The sequence below is a fragment of the Salvelinus fontinalis genome, chromosome 2 (genome assembly GCF_029448725.1).
Source record: "Salvelinus fontinalis isolate EN_2023a chromosome 2, ASM2944872v1, whole genome shotgun sequence".
Taxonomy (NCBI): domain Eukaryota; kingdom Metazoa; phylum Chordata; class Actinopteri; order Salmoniformes; family Salmonidae; genus Salvelinus; species Salvelinus fontinalis.
Genome location: NC_074666.1, coordinates 42,613,479 through 42,632,740, shown reverse-complemented (window position 1 = coordinate 42,632,740; position 19,262 = coordinate 42,613,479).

The window sequence follows — 19,262 nt, the reverse complement described above, 5'->3', positions numbered from 1 at the left end:
AGTAGATAAATACTATGCAATGTTTTAAAATAGTTCAAGTTGAAGTGGGAAGTTTACATACACCTTAGCCAAAAACATTTAAACTCAGTTTTCACAATTCCTGACATTTAATCCTCGTAAAAATTTCCTGTATTAGAGGTCAGTTAGGATCACCACTTTATTTTAAGAATGTGAAATGTCAGAATAATAGTAAAGAGAATGATTTATTTCAGCTTTTATTTCTTTCATCACATTCCCAGTGGGTCAGAAGTTTACATACACTCAATTAGTATCTTGTAGCATCATTTTAAATTGGTTAACTTGGGTCAAACGTTTCGGGTAGCCTTCCACAAGCTTCCAACAATAAGTTGGGTGACTTTTGTCCCATTCCTCCTGACAGAGCTGGTGTAACTGAGTCAAGTTTGTAGGTCTCCTTGCTCGCACACACTTTTTCAGTTCTGCCCACACATTTTCTATGGGTTTGAGGTCAGGGCTTTGTGATGGCCACTCCAATAACTTGACTTTGTTGTCCTTAAGCCATTTTGCCATAACTTTTAAAGTATGCTTGGGGTCATTGTCCATTTGGAAGACCCATTTGCGACCAAGCTTTAACTTCCTGACTGATGTCTTGAGATGTTGCTTTAATATATCCACATAATTTTCCTCCCTCATGATGCCATCTATTTTGTGAAGTGCACCAGTACCTCCTGCAGCAAAGCACCCCCACAACATGATGCTACCCCCCCCCGTGCTTCACGGTTGGGATGGTGTTCTTCGGCTTGCAAGCATCCCCCTTTTTCCTCAAAGCATAACAATGGTCATTATGGCCAAACAGTTCTATTTTTGTTTCATAAGACCAGAGGATATTTCTCCACAAAATACGATCTTTGTCCCCATGTGCAGCTGCAAACCGTAGTCTGGCTTTTTTATGGCGGTTTTGGAGCAGTGGCTTCTTCCTTGCTGAGTGGCCTTTCAGGTTATGTCTATATAGGACTTGTTTTATTGTGGATATAGATAATTTTGTACCTGTTTCCTCCAGCATCTTCACAGGGTCCTTTGCTGTTGTTCTGGGATTGATTTGCACTTTTCGCATCAAAGTACGTTCTTCCCTAGTAGACAGAACGCGTCTCCTTCCTGAGTGGTGTGAGGGCTGCGTGGTCCCATGGTGTTTATACTTGTGTACTATTGTTTGTAGGTGGTACCTTCAGGCATTTGGAAATTGCTCCCAAGGATGAACCAGACTTGTGGAGGTCTACAATTTATTTTATGATGTCTTGGCTGATTTCTTTGGATTTTCCCATGATGTCAAGCAAAGAGGCACTGAGTTTGAAGGTAGGCCTTGAAATACATCCACAGGTACACCTCTAATTGACTCAAATGATGTCAATTAGCCTATCAGAAGCTTCTAAAGCCATAATGTAATTTTTGGGAATTTTCCAAGCTGTTTAACTTCTCTGGGATATGTGGGACGGTAGCGTCCCACTTGGCCAAAAGCCAGAAAAAAATGTAGCGCGTCAAATTAAAATATATTACTATAAAATCAATCTTTCATGAAATCACACATGAAAGACACCAAATTAAAGCTACACATGTTGTGAATCCTGCCAACATGTCTGATTTCAAAAAGGAGTTACGGCGAAAGCACACCAAACGATTATGTTAGCTCAGTACATAGCCACAGAAAAACACAGCCATTTTCCCAGCAAAAGATAGTAGTCACAAAAAGCAGAAATAGAGATCAAATTAATCACTAACCTTTGAAGATCTTCATCATACATTTATGTTTTGTTCGATAATGTGCATATTTATATCCACAAATCTCGGTTTACATTGGCGCCATGTTCAAAAATGCCTCCAAAATATCCGGAGAAATTGCAGAGAGCCACGTCAAATAACAGAAATACTCATCATAAACTTTGATGAAAGATACATGTTTTACATATAACTAAAGATACACTTGTTCTTAATGCAACCGCTGTGTCAGATTTCAAAAAAACTTTACGTAAAAAGCACACCATGCAATAATCTGAGACGGCGCTCAAAAATAACAAAATGTCTCCGCCATGTTGGAGTCAACAGAAACCAGAAATTACATCATAAATATTCCCTTACCTTTGATCATCTTCATCAGAATGCACTCCCAGGAATCCTAGTTCCACAATAAATCGTTGTTTTGTTCGATAGTGTCCATTACTTATGTCTAAGTAGCTACTTTTGCTAGCATGTTTAGTGCACATGTCCAAACGCTCGCGCAGATGCAGGCGAACTCGGACAAAAACTTCAAAAAGTTATATAACAGGTCGAATAAACTGGTCAAACTAAGTAGAGAATCAATCTTCAGGATGTTGTTATCATATATAGATTTTTATAGTAATTTATTTGAATTTGGCGCTCTGCATTTTCTCTGGCTTTTGGCCAAGTGCGACAGTAGTGTCCTGCCTAAACTCAGATTTTTGGATATAAATATGAACTTTACCGAACAAAACATACATGTATTGTGTAACATGAAGTCCTATGAGTGTCATCTGATGAAGATCATCAATGGTTAGTGATTAATTTTATCTCTATTTCTGCTTTTTGTTAATCCTCTTTTGGCCAAGTGGGACGTTAGCGTCCCACATATCCCAGAGAAGTATTAACAAGAAATTTGTGGAGTGGTTGAAAAACGAGTTTTAATGACTCCAACCTAAGTGTATGTAAACTTCCGACTTCAACTGTACATAAAGTGCATTCGTTTCGAAACGGTAAAACAGGCCTATGTATGAAAATACCCTCATCTTCACTATGTAAACATCCGACTTCAACTGTATAATGAATTCTAATAATAGTGGATAGGTAATTGCGATGGAGCTGTAAACATGATCATAATTGATATCTAAACATGGGTATTACTTATTGCAGGATACAACTGCAATGAACTGAAGTTGTGGGCACTAAACGGCTCTGTTATTCCAAAATGTGTTTTTCCTTATGGATTGACTGATGTATTTTATACATTTGGTGCATTACATGTTACTTTTAAAGTCTAGGACATTTCATTTGTAGGAAGCTGAAATAGAAGAGATAGTTGTCAAGTTTGTTTTTAACCTTACAATAGAGGTAAGCGCAGAATGTTGTTGGGAATAGGTTATACAGTGGGGAGAACAAGTATTTGATACACTGCCAATTTTGCAGGTTTTCGTACTTACAAAGCATGTAGAGGTCGGTAATTAACAGACCAAAAATCCAGAAAATCACATTGTATGATTTTTAAGTAATTAATTAGCATTTTATTGCATGACATAAGTATTTGATACATCAGAAAAGCAGAACTTAATATTTGGTACAGAAACCTTTGTTTGCAATTTCAGAGATCATACGTTTCCTGTAGTTCTTGACCAGGTTTGCACACACTGCAGCAGGGATTTTGGCCCACTCCTCCATACAGACCTTCTCCAGATCCTTCAGGTTTCGGGGCTGTCGCTGGGCAATACGGACTTTCAGCTCCCTCCAAAGATGTTCTATTGGGTTCAGGTCTGGAGACTGGTTAGGCCACTCCAGGACCTGGAGATGCTATGATACCTATGATAAAAATTACAGACCTCTACATGCTTTGTAAGTAGGAAAACCTGCAAAATCAGCCGTGTATCAAATACTTGTTCTCCCCATTGTATATATTTTTCCTACTGGTAAGAATAGAAGAGTTTCCATGTTTTAGTCTGTTGGTGAAAGCGAGTCGTGCTCGCTGGGCTATATCGGGCTGTAAGGGATGTAGTGGAACATTTGCAGTAGAGGTGTCACGCGGGACTAGGTTGGCGAAAGAACCAGACGCAGAGAGAGAGAGCCGCTTGGAAAAATATTCCTTATATTTATACTTCACAAAACTGAAATAAGCCCGAACATCCAGGGCGCAGAAAGAACACTTGCCAAACACCCAAAAATCACACACGTAACAAAAAACAATCCCGCACAAAACAAGGGCGGGTTAAACTCCTAATATTATAATATAATATAATAATAATAATAATATTAGGGAAGCTAATTACGAAACAAAAAACAGGTGCAACTAATAAGACACAACAAACAGACAAACGAAAAAGGGATCGGTGGCGGCTAGTAGGACGGTGACGACGCAGCGCGCCGCCACCGGCCTCGAGGACGACCCGGAGGGCGAGGTGCCGGGCGATCCGGGTGGAGGCGGTGGAAGTCTCTCAGTAGAGTAGGATCTAAAATGTCCCCCACCGGAACCCAGCATCTCTCCTCCGGACCGTACCCCTCCCAGTCCACGAGGTACTGTAGGCCCCTCACCCGGCGTCTCGAGTCCAGAATGGCACGTACTGTGTACGCCGGGGACCCCTCGATCTCCAGAGGGGGTGGAGGGACCTCAGGCACCTCACTTTCTTGCAGGGGACCAGCCACCACCGGCCTGAGGAGAGACACATGAAACGAGGGGTTAATACGGTAATACCTAGGGAGTTGTAACCTATAACACACCTCGTTTATTCTCCTCAGGACTTTGAACGGCCCCACACACTGCGGCCCCAGCTTCCGACAGGGCAGGCGGAGAGGCAGGTTTCGGGTCGAGACCCAGACCCTGTCCCCCGGTGTGAACACGGGGGCTTCACTGCGGTGCTGGTCAGCGCTCCTCTTCTGCCGTTGTCCTGCTAACTTTAGCGATTCCTGGACGGCTTTCCAGGTGTCCTTGGAGCGCTGTACCCATTCCTCTACCGCAGGAGCCTCGGTCTGACTCTGGTGCCATGGGGCCAGGACCGGCTGGTAACCTAACACACACTCAAACGGGGACAAGTTCGTTGAGGAGTGGCGGAGGGAGTTCTGAGCGAGCTCAGCCCAAGAAACATACCTCGCCCACTCACCAGGCCGGTCCCGGCAATATGACCGCAGAAACCTGCCCACATCCTGGTTTACGCGCTCCACCTGCCCATTACTCTCGGGGTGAAAACCCGAGAGTAATGGGCAGACCCCAGTCTTTCCATAAACGCCCTCCAAACTCTGGACGTGAATTGGGGGCCCCGATCAGAAACGATGTCCTCAGGCACCCCATAGTGCCGGAAGACATGGGTAAACAAGGCTTCCGCAGTCTGCAGGGCCGTAGGGAGACCGGGCAACGGGATGAGACGGCAGGACTTAGAAAACCGATCCACAACGACCAAAATCGTAGTGCTTCCCTGGGACGGGGGGAAGATCGGTAAGAAAGTCCACCGATAAGTGTGTCCACGGCCGTTGTGGAACGGGGAGGGGCTGTAACTTCCCTCTAGGCAAGTGCCGAGGAGCCTTGCTCTGAGCGCACACCGAGCAGGAGGAGACATAAAATCTCACGTCCTTAGCTAACGTGGGCCACCAGTATCTCCCTCTTAAACTCCGCACTGTCCTCTCGATGCCAGGATGACCCGAGGAGGGGAGAGTATGAGCCCAACGGATTAGCTTATCCCGGACCCCTCCTGGCACGTACTGAACCCCAGCTGGACAGTTAGGAGGGGTCTGCTCTAACCGTGAGGCTCTCTCTATCTCCGCGTCCACCTCCCATACCACCGGTGCCACGAGACATGAAGGTGGAATGATGGGAGTTGGCTCAACGGACCGCTCCTCGGTATCATAGAGACGGGACAGCGCGTCGGCCTTGGTGTTTTGGGAGCCTGGTCGGTACGAGATGGTGAACTGGAACCGGGTGAAAAACATGGCCCATCTAGCCTGACGCGGATTTAGTCTCCTCGCTTCCCGGATGTACTCGAGATTACGATGATCAGTCCAGATGAGAAAAGGGTGTTTCGCCCCCTCAAGCCAATGTCTCCACACCTTCAGAGCCTTGACTACAGCTAACAACTCCCGGTCCCCCACATCATAGTTTCGCTCCGCCGGACCGAGCTTCCTCGAAAAGAAGGCACAAGGGCGGAGCTTGGGTGGTTCGCCCGAGCGCTGGGACAGCACGGCCCCGACCCCCGCCTCGGACGCGTCCACCTCCACTATGAACGCTAAAGAGGGGTCCGGATGCGCCAACACGGGCACATTGGTAAACAGCTCCTTCAGACGACTGAAAGCTCTGTCCGCCTCTGCTGACCAACGCAAGCGCACCGGTCCTCCCTTCAGCAGTGAGGTAATGGGAGCAGCCACCTGACCAAAACCCCGGATAAACCTCCGGTAGTAATTGGCAAACCCTAAAAACCGCTGCACCTCTTTCACCGTGGTCGGAGTCGGCCAATTACGCACGGCTGTAACGCGGTCATCCTCCATCACCACCCCGTGGGTGGAAATACGATAACCCAGGAAGGAAACAGCCTGTTTGAAGAACTCACATTTCTCCACCTTGCAATACAGGTCATGCTCCAGCAGTCGCCCAAGTACCTTACGCACCAGAGACACATGCGCCGCGCGGGTGGCAGAGTAGATCAAGATGTCATCAATGTACACTACCACTCCCTGCCCGAGCAGGTCTCGGAGAATCTCCTTTACGAAGGATTGAAAAACAGCTGGAGCATTTTTCAACCCATATGGCATGACGCGGTACTCATAATGACCAGATGTAGTACTAAATGCGGTTTTCCACTCATCTCCTCCCCGGATACGCACCAGATTATACGCACTCCTCAGGTCCAATTTTGTGAAGAAGCGTGCCCCGTGAAATGATTCCACCGCCGTAGCGATGAGAGGTAGTGGGTAACTAAACCCCACTGTGATGGAATTTAGACCTCTATAATCAATGCACGGGCATAAACCGCCATCCTTCTTCTTCACAAAAAAGAAGCTCGAGGAGACAGGTGATGCGGAGGGCCGAATGTATCCCTGTCCCAGTGATTCAGTAACATATGTCTCCATAGCCGCTGTCTCCTCCTGGGACAAAGGATACACGTGACTCCTAGGAAGTGCAGCGTTCTCCAGGAGGTTTATCGCGCAGTCCCCTCGTCGATGGGGTGGTAATTGGGTCGCCTTCTTTTTACTGAAGGCGATAGCCAAATCGGCATATTCAGAGGGAATGCGCACGGTGGAAACCTGGTCTGGACTCTCCACCGTAGTCGCACCAACGGCAACTCCTAGACACCTGCCTGAACACTCCTCTGACCACCCCTTAAGAGCCCCCTGTTGCCAGGAAATCACCGGGTTGTGCTGAGCTAGCCAGGGAATTCCCAATACCACTGGAAACGCAGGTGAGTCGATAAGGAACAGACTAATCTGCTCCTTATGACTACCCTGCTTTACCATGTCCAGTGGTACCGTGGCCTCCCTGACCATTCCTGACCCTAATGGTCGGCTATCTAAGGAGTGCACGGGGAAAGGTAGATCTAATGACACAAGGGGAATCCCTAGCCTTAATGCGAGCCCCCGATCAATAAAATTCCCAGCTGCGCCTGAATCGACTAGCGCCTTATGCTGTAGAGAGGGAGAAAACCCGGGGAAATAGGTTAACACATACATATGACTAACAGGAAGCTCTGGGTAAGTCTGGTGCTGACTCACCTGGGGTGATCGAGTAGTGTTCCGCCTGCCGTCCCGACTCCCAGAAGAGTTCCTCCAGCACCGGTTGGCAGTGTGCCCTCGCCGACCACAACTGGTGCAGGAGGACACTCCTCCTCCGGTCCCCCTTGACGCTGCCCCCCCTAACTCCATAGGGATAGGAGCAGGAGAGCTGGGAGGTGGAAACGACAGGACCTGTTCCGAACGTCCGCGGGCAGCCAGCAGGTTGTCGAGACGGATGGCCATGTCAATAAGTTCCTCCAGCGTGAGTGTGGTGTCCCGACACGCTAGCTCCCTACGGACGTCCTCCCTAAGGCTACATCGGAAATGGTCTATTAAGGCCCTGTCGTTCCACCCTGCTCCTGCAGCCAAGGTCCTGAACTCCAGGGCAAAGTCCTGTATGCTCCTCGTCTCCTGACGCAGGTGGAACAGCCGTTCACCCGCCGCACGACCCTCTGGTGGGTGGTCAAACACAGCTCGGAATCGGCGGGTGAACTCAGGGTAATGATCCCTCGCCGAGTCTGGGCCATTCCACACTGCGTTGGCCCATTCAAGAGCTCGTCCAGTCAAACAGGAGACGAGGGCGCTCACGCTCTCCTCTCCGGAGGGAGTAGGACGAACGGTCGCCAGGTAAAGCTCCAGCTGGAGAAGAAACCCCTGACACCCGGCCGCCGCTCCATCATACTCCCGTGGGAGCGCCAGCCGAAGAGCCCCGGAGCCGGATGGTGTAACAGAAACAGGAGGTGTTGGAGGAGGGGGTGCTGGAGATGAGGTGGGAAGGCCACTCCTCTCCCATCGATCCATCCTCTCCATCATTTGGTCCATCGCCGACCCAATTCTGTGGAGAACACTGGTGTGATGGAGGACCCTTTCCTCCATCGATGGGAGAGGAGATGCGGCTGCTCCTGCTGGTTCCATTTTTTTGGGGGGTGCGGGATTCTGTCACGTGGGACTAGGTTGGCGAAAGAACCAGACGCAGAGAGAGAGAGCCGCTTGGAAAAATATTCCTTATATTTATACTTCACAAAACTGAAATAAGCCCGAACATCCAGGGGGCAGAAAGAACACTTGCCAAACACCCAAAAATCACACACGTAACAAAAAACAATCCCGCACAAAACAAGGGCGGGTTAAACTCCTAATATTAGGGAAGCTAATTACGAAACAAAAAACAGGTGCAACTAATAAGACACAACAAACAGACAAACGAAAAAGGGATCGGTGGCGGCTAGTAGGACGGTGACGACGACCGCCGAGCACCGCCCGAACAGGCAGGGGAGTCAACTTCGGCGGAAGTCGTGACAAGAGGTCTGAAAAGTTAAATCGGAAACGTTCTTTGATCATTTCTGATTACTGTTTTATAGTTTAGGTAACACCAGTGAATTTGACCAGGAAGTTAAGGTATTCTAACGTTATAATTTGTTTCCATTACGTGGAACAGTGTCCGGTCACTAAAGTGGATTGCAGTTTGAGTTTATTTTTACAGGGACAATGCACATTAATCAACGTTTCAGTAAAGTGCCAGTTTTTTATTAAAAACAATTACAATAACAATACAGACAATCACAGAGCAGTAGCACAAAAAGCAACAAAACAAAATACATAAAAGCAACAGTCCTTCAACATCTCACAAGCTACAAACATGGAAAGCGACAATACACAGCTAGGGATTATGTTCACAAGTCTGATTGACCTTTAGCCATGTCTTCATGGTTTTTGTGAAGATGTGATAGGTGGTACAGTTGTGTCTGATGGCAGGGTATTCCAGACATGGGAAGCTCTCACAGAGAAAGTAGATTGACCGAAGTTGCTTTTCCTTAAGGGAACTATACAGTCCCCTCTCAAGGCATACCTTGTGGATCTTCTGCCATAGGTTTGGGTTTTCTGTTTAACAAAAGTACTGAGTGGAGGGGGAGCCAGGCCATTTAGGACCTTGATTACAAGACATGCGTCGGTGTATTGCACAATATTTTTTCAACTCAGGAGCTCATACTTTCTGAGGGTGTAACAGTGATGATGGCTATTGGGCTTCCTATCATGCACTTTGAGAGCCTGTTTGTAGATTGACTGAATGGGTTTTAATATTGTAAAGCAAGCTCGGGCCCAACTAGTCAAGCAGTATGTTAAGTGGGGGAGTATCATAGATTTGAAGTACAGTTTTTCTACCTATGTAGTCAAACAATTTCGTATAAATCGGAAAATAGCGAGGTTGAATTTGGTTATTTGAGTTACATTTTTCACCTGTTTTTTAAATGAGAGTTTGGAATCAAGTATGATGCCAAGGTACTCAAAATCGGATACCACCTGGAGCTTCTCCCCTGACACATAGACATCTGGCTCAGTGGCATCTGTTGCCCTCTTTGTAAAGAACATGCAGACAGTTTTTTTCACATTGAGATTCAAACACGAGTCACCAAGCCACTTTGTAACCTGGACCATTACAGTAGTGAGTTCTTGTGCAGCTTGTTGTTTGCTCTTTGCATGCACATATATCACTGTATCATCTGCATACATTTGAACTTCAGACCCAGTACAGACAGAAGGCAGATCATTAATGTACAGGCTGAACAGTATTGACCCTTGGGGCATGCCCACATCATAGCTAAGAGTGGGCAACAGTTAGTTTGACTATTACGTTGATGAGACAGCACCACCTTTTTGAAGGTTCTAGGTTTGTTAAATAACAGGTTTATATTTTTACTAACTTAATGCAACAGGTTGAAATTATTAGATCACTGGAAAGAGGTTACGGGTTTGTTTATTGTAGGTGTCGAAACACTGTATTATCTGATGTGTTTTGAGTAGGATTCTTCCTTCCATGACTGATGAAAGTCCCCTACAGTATGTATGTTAAAGATGTTAAAGATGTAGGAGACCACATCTCAAACAACTTTTTAATAGATGCCTGGGATCAAATATCACTGATTCCTTACGCTGAGAAATTGACTACATTTGCAACAGAAAATAAAAGTATTACATTTAGTAACAATACCAGGATAATGTTATATGGTTATGAAGAAGCGAGACCAGTCATACCATATAAAAGGGGAGTGACTCAGTGGCGAGATAAATTTAGCTGAGTCTAAGGGTAGCACATGCTAAATTAAGAGCACATAAACGTTGGGGTACATTAAAACAGATTATTAATGATTTGAGGGAGTACAATGGACTTATTATCATAAACCTTTGGGTTACTGATTATGATATTAGTATAGTGAATGCTAATGAATTATTTTTTTTAATCAAGGAAAATTGGGCTAGTCATATTCTGCCTTTTAAATGTTTGCCGAGGCTATGGTCTTGGGGAGAGCAGTGAGTGAGATTGAGGCCGTGAACTACCAAATTGAATAAGGCCTGGCCATTTTTGTTTGTTTTTACCTTAAGGTATGCAAATACCCACAACACACTTGTTATGACTATTTGTTGGTGTTTTTAAAATAATGTTTGATTTATTGTGAGTGTTCTATTTCATTTGTGTTTAGTTAGAGTTTTCCATTTGTCTTCATGCCAAGGTATCTTAAAGGGGCACACACACACTGTCACGGTTGTCGTAAGAACGGGACCAAGGCGCAGCGGATTTGAGTTCCACATATTTATTTCAAAAGTGAAACTTAAAGCAAAAACAATAAATCAATAAACGAACAACAAAACGTGACTACGTGGTGCACAAAACACAATCAATATCCCACAAAACACCAGTGGGGAAATAACTACCTAAATATGATCCCTAATCAGAGGCAACGATAAACAGCTGCCTCTAATTGGGAACCACATTAGCACCAACATAGAAATAGATATACTAGATCACCCCCTGACCTACTACACCATAGAGAACCAAGGGCTCTCTATGGTCAGGGCGTGACAGTACACCCCCCCCCCTACCCCCCCTAGGTGCGAACTCCGGCCGCAAAACCTGAAACCAAATGGGGAGGGTAGGGGGGGTGATTAGTGTCGGTGGCGGCTCCGGTGCAGGTCGTAGCCCCTGTCCAGACCCCGGATCCGGCCATGGCGCCGGGCTAACCGCCGTGCCGGAACTGGGTATCGGCGCAAATGAGGGCTCCGGCCATGGAGCTGGGTTGGACACCGTGCCTGGACATTGGTGCACAGGAAGACTCCCGCCATGGAGCGGGACTGGACGCCGTGCCTGGACTGGGCACCGGCGCAGAAGAAGGCTCCGGCCATAGAGCGGGACTGGACACCGTGCCTGGACTGGGCAACGGCATAGAGGGAGGCTTTGGCCTTGGAGTGGGACTGGACACCGTGCCTGGACCGGGCCCCGGCGCAGAGGGAGGCTCCTGCCAGGGAGCGGGACTGGACACCGTGCCTGGACCGGGCCCCGGCGCAGAGGAAGGCTCCTGCCCTGGAGCGGGACTGGACGCCGTGCCTGGACTCTCCAGACCGTGCCTGGACTCTCCGACCTTCCCCAATGCCTCCCTGACTGTCTCTGGCACTTCAGGGCAAGTGCAGGAAGCAGGCACAGGACGTACCGGGCTGGGGACACGCACTTCAGAGAGAGTGCGAGGAGGAGACACAGGACGTACCGGACTGCGGAGGCGCACTGGAGGCCAGATGCGTGGAGCCGGTCCAGGTTTCACCGGACTAATGACACGCTCCTCCAAACACCTGCGTTGCCGCACACTCCTAGCCAACTCCATTCTCCGGTATCCCTCCTCACACTGTTCCATCAACTCCCAGGCGGGCTCTGGTACTCACCTTGGGTCGACCGACCACCTTTATCTCCTCCCAGATGTTCTCTGGCTCTTCCCTCTGCTCAGCCGCCAGCTCCATATGCCTCCCCCTAAAAAATTATTGGGGTTTCTGTGGCCGCGGTCCCTGGCGTCGTCGCAGTCCTTCTTGCGTCCTCTGCGACTCCTGCCAAGGCAGGGTCTCCTGTTCTTCCATGATTTCTTCCCAGGTCCAAATTATTTTTCCAATCATTGCACGCTGCTTGGTCCTTGGTTGGTGGGATATTCTGTCACGGTTGTCGTAAGAACAGGAGCAAGGCGTAGCGGATGTTGAGTTCCACATATTTAGTTCAAACGTGAAACTTAAAGCAAAAACAATAAATGAACAACGAAACGTGCCTACGTGGTGCACAAACACAAAACACAATCAATATCCCACAAAACACCGGTGGGGAAATAGCTACCTAAATATGATCCCTAATCAGAGGCAACGATAAACAGCTGCCTCTAATTGGGAACCACATTAGCACCAACATAGAAATAGATATAATAGATCGCCACCTAGTCACGCCCTGACCTACTACACCATAGAGAACCAAGGGCTCTCTATGGTCAGGGCGTGACACACACTTGGAATTATCTGATTTTTTTTTTCTTCTATGTTTTAATTGAACACATTAATTATTTTGATAAGACATGTACTGGAAACATATATATATATATATATATATATATATATATATATCTATAAGAAACACTTATTTGAAGGGTTTGTATGAGCTCTGACCTCTGTTCTGACTCTCCAGTGTGGTTTGATAACCCTCACTGGAAATCCATTTGGATAATGAATTTAAGGTAATTTGTAATACTGATTTGAAGGTCATTTGTAATATTGATAATTATGATGAGTTTATAGTTCTTAACCATATTTGGACCAATGGGAAGAAGGAGAGGGCATTGCCTTTGACTAAGGGTAGGCTGTCTTACGTTTATTTTACTATGACCGTATGGGTACAAATCTTTTTCTTCATGGAGTTATTAAGTGTAGTGATTCTAATTAGGTTTTGTTGTTTTTTGACCAGTAGTTGTGATTTTTATTTATTTATTTATTTAGATTTTTTTTACACATTTCTCACATTGGGAGTCATGTGTAAAAATGGGGGAGGTAACAGTCTTTGGATGTCTTGGATTGAAGTTTACACACCTTGAGTGATAAGTAGGAGTGTATTGAGTGATATTTGAAGGAGTGTGTTGTTTGTTCTGTTCTGTTTAGATACAAATCTCACCAGATTAGGTCTGCTGGATTGTTGGGATTTCTCCCAATGGGTTATAGGGCTAACTTCCTGATCCTGTGGCTCTGCAGTGAAGTTGACAGTGTGATGGGGAGTATGAGCCCATTTCAATAGAATGTGATGTTATTCTTTTTGACATTTGTTGTTGTCCGAAGTAATAATTTATCATATAGTCAATGCTTGTGTGGATTTCCAGAATCAAAAATGAACTGAATTTAACTGTTGTTCTGATATGTCCTCTCTTGAGGTTATCATGAAAAGTGACGTCAGTCGGTGTCTTAATGCATGGAAGAGATAATTGGGCCGAACAGTGTGGGTACCTCAAAACCCCCTCTAACTGGCTGAAGAAAAGCAACAAAGGCGTTCAATACAGCCCTGTCCGCACCACTTCTACTTCTTCCACTTCTTCTACATCTTCTGACATTTTTCTCCACACGTAGTGTTGTGTGTTCCTACCAAACAGCTCAACTGTAGTTTCATCTGTTCACAGAATATTTTGCCAGTAGCGCTGTGGAACATCCAGGTGCATTTTTGAAAACTTCAGACTTGCAGCAATGTTTTTTTTGGACAGCAGTGGCTTCTGCCGTGGTGTCCTCCAATGAACACCATTCTTGTTTAGTGTTTTACGTATTGTAGACTTGTCAACAGAGATGTTAGCATGTTCCAGAGATTTCTGTAAGTCTTTAGCTGACATTCTAGGATTCTTCTTAACCTCATTGAGCATTCTGCGCTGTGCTCTTGCAGTCGTCTTTGCAGGACGGCCACTCCTAGGGAGAGTAGCAACAGTGCTGAATTTGTCTTGCCGTGGACTGATGAACATAAAGGCTTTTAGACATACTTTTGTAACCCTTTCCAGCTTTATGCAAGTCAACAATTATTTTGCTCAAGGCATGGTTCACATCAGGCAATGCTTCTTGTGAATAGCAAACTCACATTTTGTGAGTGTTTTTTATAGGGCAAGGCAGCTCTAACCAACATCTCCAATCTTGTCTCAGTGATTGGATTCCAGGTTAGCTGACTCCTGAATCTAATTAACTTTTGGAGATGTCATTAGCCTAGGGGTTCACATACTTTTTCCAATCTACACTGTGAATGTTTAAATGATGTATTCAATATAGTCAAGAAAAATTCTATAATTTGTGTGTTATTAGTTTAAGCACGCTATGTTTGTCTATTGTTGTGACTTAGATGAAGATCAGATCAAATTTGATGACCAATTTATGCAAAAATCCAGGTAATGCCAAAGGGTTCACATAATTTTTCTTGCCACTGTACATCCTGCCAATGTCGATGTGTGTTAAATTAACGTTTTTTTGCCTTTGAGTGATAGGACCAATGTGAATCACTGAACAATATCATGCTAAATTTGGGTTGGATAATTAATTTGGGTTTGATTATGATTTAGAAACGGAATGATTTTTAAAACTGAAGGATTGATTTGAGTTTAGTATGTTAATAACTATATGAGTGAAGCAATTAATGTATTATGGATTGATTGTTTTGATTGTTATTATGAACTAAAGATGTTGACACTATTCTTAGCATGCCATGGTGAATGGAACGTGTGAACTCTGATCCTGAGAATGAAACTGATCCTAATCTATTTGATCTATAGGCATTGCCTTAAACATAGTGGAATCATGATGCTTGTCCTGGGTCATGTTCATTAGGTACCAAAACAATACATTTTACTTAAACCAGTCACTACCTGGATTTGTCCAACAAGGTATGGTAATATTAGTTTCTGGGATGGAAATAGTTATTTCCACCATGCTGATCCATTGGAGTGGATCAGCATGACTAAATATTATTTTATAAATGAATAAATAAATAAATTTTATACATTTATAAATGACTAAATGTTATTTTATTAAACTCCATTGTTGCATGCACAGCATTAAGCATGAAATATTTGCTTTTCACTGTCTATGAAGATATAGCCTTGAATTATGTAAACTGTATGCATCTTTTGTTTTTCTTCATGGTGAATGTGTATCATGACCTCCCCAGACACATGGGTAGAATGCTTAGAATATGTGTTAGAGGTTGAAATGGGAGACAGTGCTACATTTCTTGGGAGGAGGCTGAGACCGTGCTATAGCAGCCGGTCACATGCAGGAAACCATGCAATGAATTATTGCTTTTATGCTTCTTGTTTTATGAAGAATGTATGCATTTCCTACATGTGAATTAATGATAATAAATATTGTAATTTTATTTCAAGTTGAGTGGACTCTCAAAATGGGGGAATGTTTTAGAAATTACAATATTATGTTATAATACTGTTATTGCATCAAATGGTTGTTTTATGCAACAGAATAGAGGGTTCTTATAACTCTACTGTGTTTGTCTGAACTGAAAGTGGGCCTCGGGGGGCAACTTCTTGCCACTAGGGGGGTGCCATTTCGACATAGCACAAATGTGTACCCAATGTAAACGGCCTCGTACTCAATTCTTGCTCGTACAATATGCATATTATTCTTACTATTGGATAGAAAACACTCTCTGGTTTCTAAAACCGTTGGAATTATGTCTGTAAGTGAAACAGAACTCGACTTAGAGCACTTTTCCTATGTCTGTGTGAGAATGGCAAATTTTATCATCTGCTTTGAGACGTGTCTTTAACTTTGCCTGTCTTCTATTGGTTGAGATGCACTGCATACGCCTTCCCCTGGCTGTTAGCGAATAGGGAGAGTTGAAATGCAGTTTCTACACGGTTCAGGAAGTCTATAAATTGGTTTGAACCGAGGTGTCCGGCCTTTTGGGACCTCGCGCTGACGCAGAAAGGTTCTTGGCATGTCTTTTTAGAACCTCTGGTTTTAGCTCCTAGATGTATCCGGCTCTGTTTTTATTCGCTATTGGCTTTAAAGACATCATAATCTTGTTATTTTGAACCGAATTATACCAGTTTCTATCAGTATATTGCGATTTTCAGGTATTTATTTCCATGGCGCTGTAGAAACTTGGGTGTCTCTCTCTCGAATGCCATTCTGTACTGCTAATTGCAACGTCAAAGGAAACATTCTCCAACCCAGCAACGATTCTTTTGTCCAACGGACACCTTTCCCAAGATTCTGATGGGAGTTCAGCTAATAGTAAGTACTATTTATGCTGATAAAACGTTGTTCTGTTGAAAAAGTAAAACGTATTAGACGCCATTATTTTCCGTGTAGCGTTGCGCTATCGCACCCTGTATTGTACCCAGTATTGCGCAGTAAGGTTAATTTTAAAAATGTAATTCAGCGATTGCATTAAGAACTAATTTGTCTTTCAATTGCTGTCCAACCTGTATTTTTTTAGTCAAGTTTATGAATAGTTTTCGATAAGATTAGGTGCCTTTCCAAAATGCCGCCGGACAGATTGCTTGATTTTTTGCCCACTAAACACGTTGTGTAACCACGAATTGTGCGGCTAAATATGCACATTTTCGAACAAACTATATGCATTGTGTATGCACTGAAGAATTCTGAGAAGGTTAGTGAAAAAATTAATAGCGTTTGGTGGTTTATAACGTTATTGCTATTTTTGGCTTGAATCAATGCTACTGTGTGACTGACTATTGTAGTAAGCTAAGATAACGCTATACAGTAATCCCTCGTTTATCGCGGGGGTTACATTCCGAAAATGACCCGCGATAAGTGAAATCCGCGAAATAGAAAACTTTTTTTTTTTTTACAATTAGCAACTATTACATGTATACAAATACAGTGACTCACGTGTAGGCCGTTTCACTGCTCTTCAGACTGGGCCGCTGCATCCTGACTGCGCTCTGCAGTGTTCTCTTCTTCTGAAGCCCGCGGTGCAGGTGTGTTTGTTCGGGAGAAGAACATAGTGATAGGCAGCTGTTGTCGCTCTTTTTTCTTCTTTGCAAAAAGATCCTTGTACACCGACATGCCACCATCGATTACGTTGGAGAACTGTAATGAACGGCTCATCAAAGGGTCCCATTCCTCAGCTACTCGCTTAAGTTCAGTGGCCATTCGCACCATGGTTGCTAAGCGACCAAGCGTTAGTCCTTCCTCCTCATCTCTCGTGTCCTCTTCTCCCTCTTCTCTTTCATCGTCGCTTTGTGGCTTTGTCATTTCTGCCAGCTCTGCATCGGTCAGCGGCTGTGCGTCTCCATCAATCAGGGCGTTTATGTCATCCGGACTCATGTCATTAAAGCCGTCTCCTCCAATCTGTTTAGCCAGATTCACAGCTGTTTCTACGGCAGAGTGGTGGACCTCGTCAAGCGAGCCTCCGGTTGCGTTTTGCACTGCCTCTGGCCATAGTTTTTTCCAGCAGGCCTTCAGAGTTTCTGTTTTCATTTCCTGAATGGCCCTCTGAATGTTTTGGAGACACGATGGTGTATCCACGCCAGTAGTCCTTCAGTGAGAAATCTTGATCCGAGTCCATAGCGTCAACAAGATGTTGCAGGGTGTTGCGCGTATAGAGAGCCTTGAAAGCACGGATGACTCCTTGGTCCATGGGCTGAATCAGGGATGTAGTGTTTGGCGTCAGAAATTCGATTTGCACACCATCATATGCCAAATCATTACCGTGACCTCCGGCGTTGTCAAGGAGCAGAAGCACTTTAAAGTTCAGTCCCTTTCCTCTCAAATAACACTTGACCTCCGGGATGAAACAGTTTTTGAACCAATCCAGATTGAGCGCTTTTGTCATCCAAGCCTTTGCATTGTACATCCAGTAAACAGGCAAATCATCCTTATTTTTGTTTTTCAGCGCCCTGGGATTTTTAGACCTGTAAATCAGCCCCGGTTTAATCATGAAACCTGCGGCATTTCCGCACATAGCCAGGGTCAAACGGTCTTTGTGAACTTTAAATCCTGGGGCTTTGGCTTCTTCCTGCATGATGAAGGTGCGGGAGGGCATTCGTTTCCAAAATAAGGCAGTCTCATCCATGTTAAAAACTTGTTCGGGCTTATATCCCCCCTCCTCAATGATCGCCTTGAATTTATTGTTCACGAAGGCTTCTGCCTCAGCGGTATCCGCAGACGCCATCTCACCGTGCAGACAAACATTTTTAAGTCCAAAGCGTTTCTTAAACTTTTCAAACCAGCCCTTGCTTGCATTAAATGCGCTTGGCACTTTGTCAGCAGCACTTGCTGGGGGCCTGGCGTCCTCTCCCTCTTCCCCGTCACTGACAGCAAAGTTTTCATACAGCATTCTCGCTTTTGTGCAGATAACGTTTGTATCCAGGGTTATGTTTTTTTTCCTGCAGTCATTAATCCACAGAGCTAATGCCGTCTCCATCCGTACCATGGTCTTGTTGCGGACAGTTACAACCCTTTTTGCATTCGTATTAAAATTGACTGCTGCTGTCGTCCTTATGTTTTTTTCCTCCTTCTTTATGTAACGAACGGAAGATTCATTGATTCCGTAATGGCGAGCAACGGCTGCATAGCTTTTACCTTCCCTTAGCATGTCCAAAAGTTTAACTTTATCTGAGATAGGTAGCATCTTCCGCCGTTTGGGCCCATCCGCAGGTGCTTTTGTCGGTCCAGGCCGTTTCGTCGACATTATGGGTTTAGGAGATGTTCGAAATTACAAGATAATTTGGCCAACTTAATGTAAATTTGCCAAGCTGTTTTATGTACGTACACATAACTGCACGAGACGACAAAATGATAGCACAATTCGTAGCATGTTTTGATACAAGAAGCGGGAGTGAGTTTTTAGCGAATCAGAATGCAGAGCACAATGCACCAAAAAAAAAAAAAAATGCATTATGAAAATCCGCGAAATAGCGAATCCGCGATAAGTGAACCGCGAAGTGGCGAGGGATCACTGTATTGTGTTTTCGCTGTAAAACACTTAGAAAATCTGAAATATTGTCTTGATTCACAAGATCTGTGTCTTT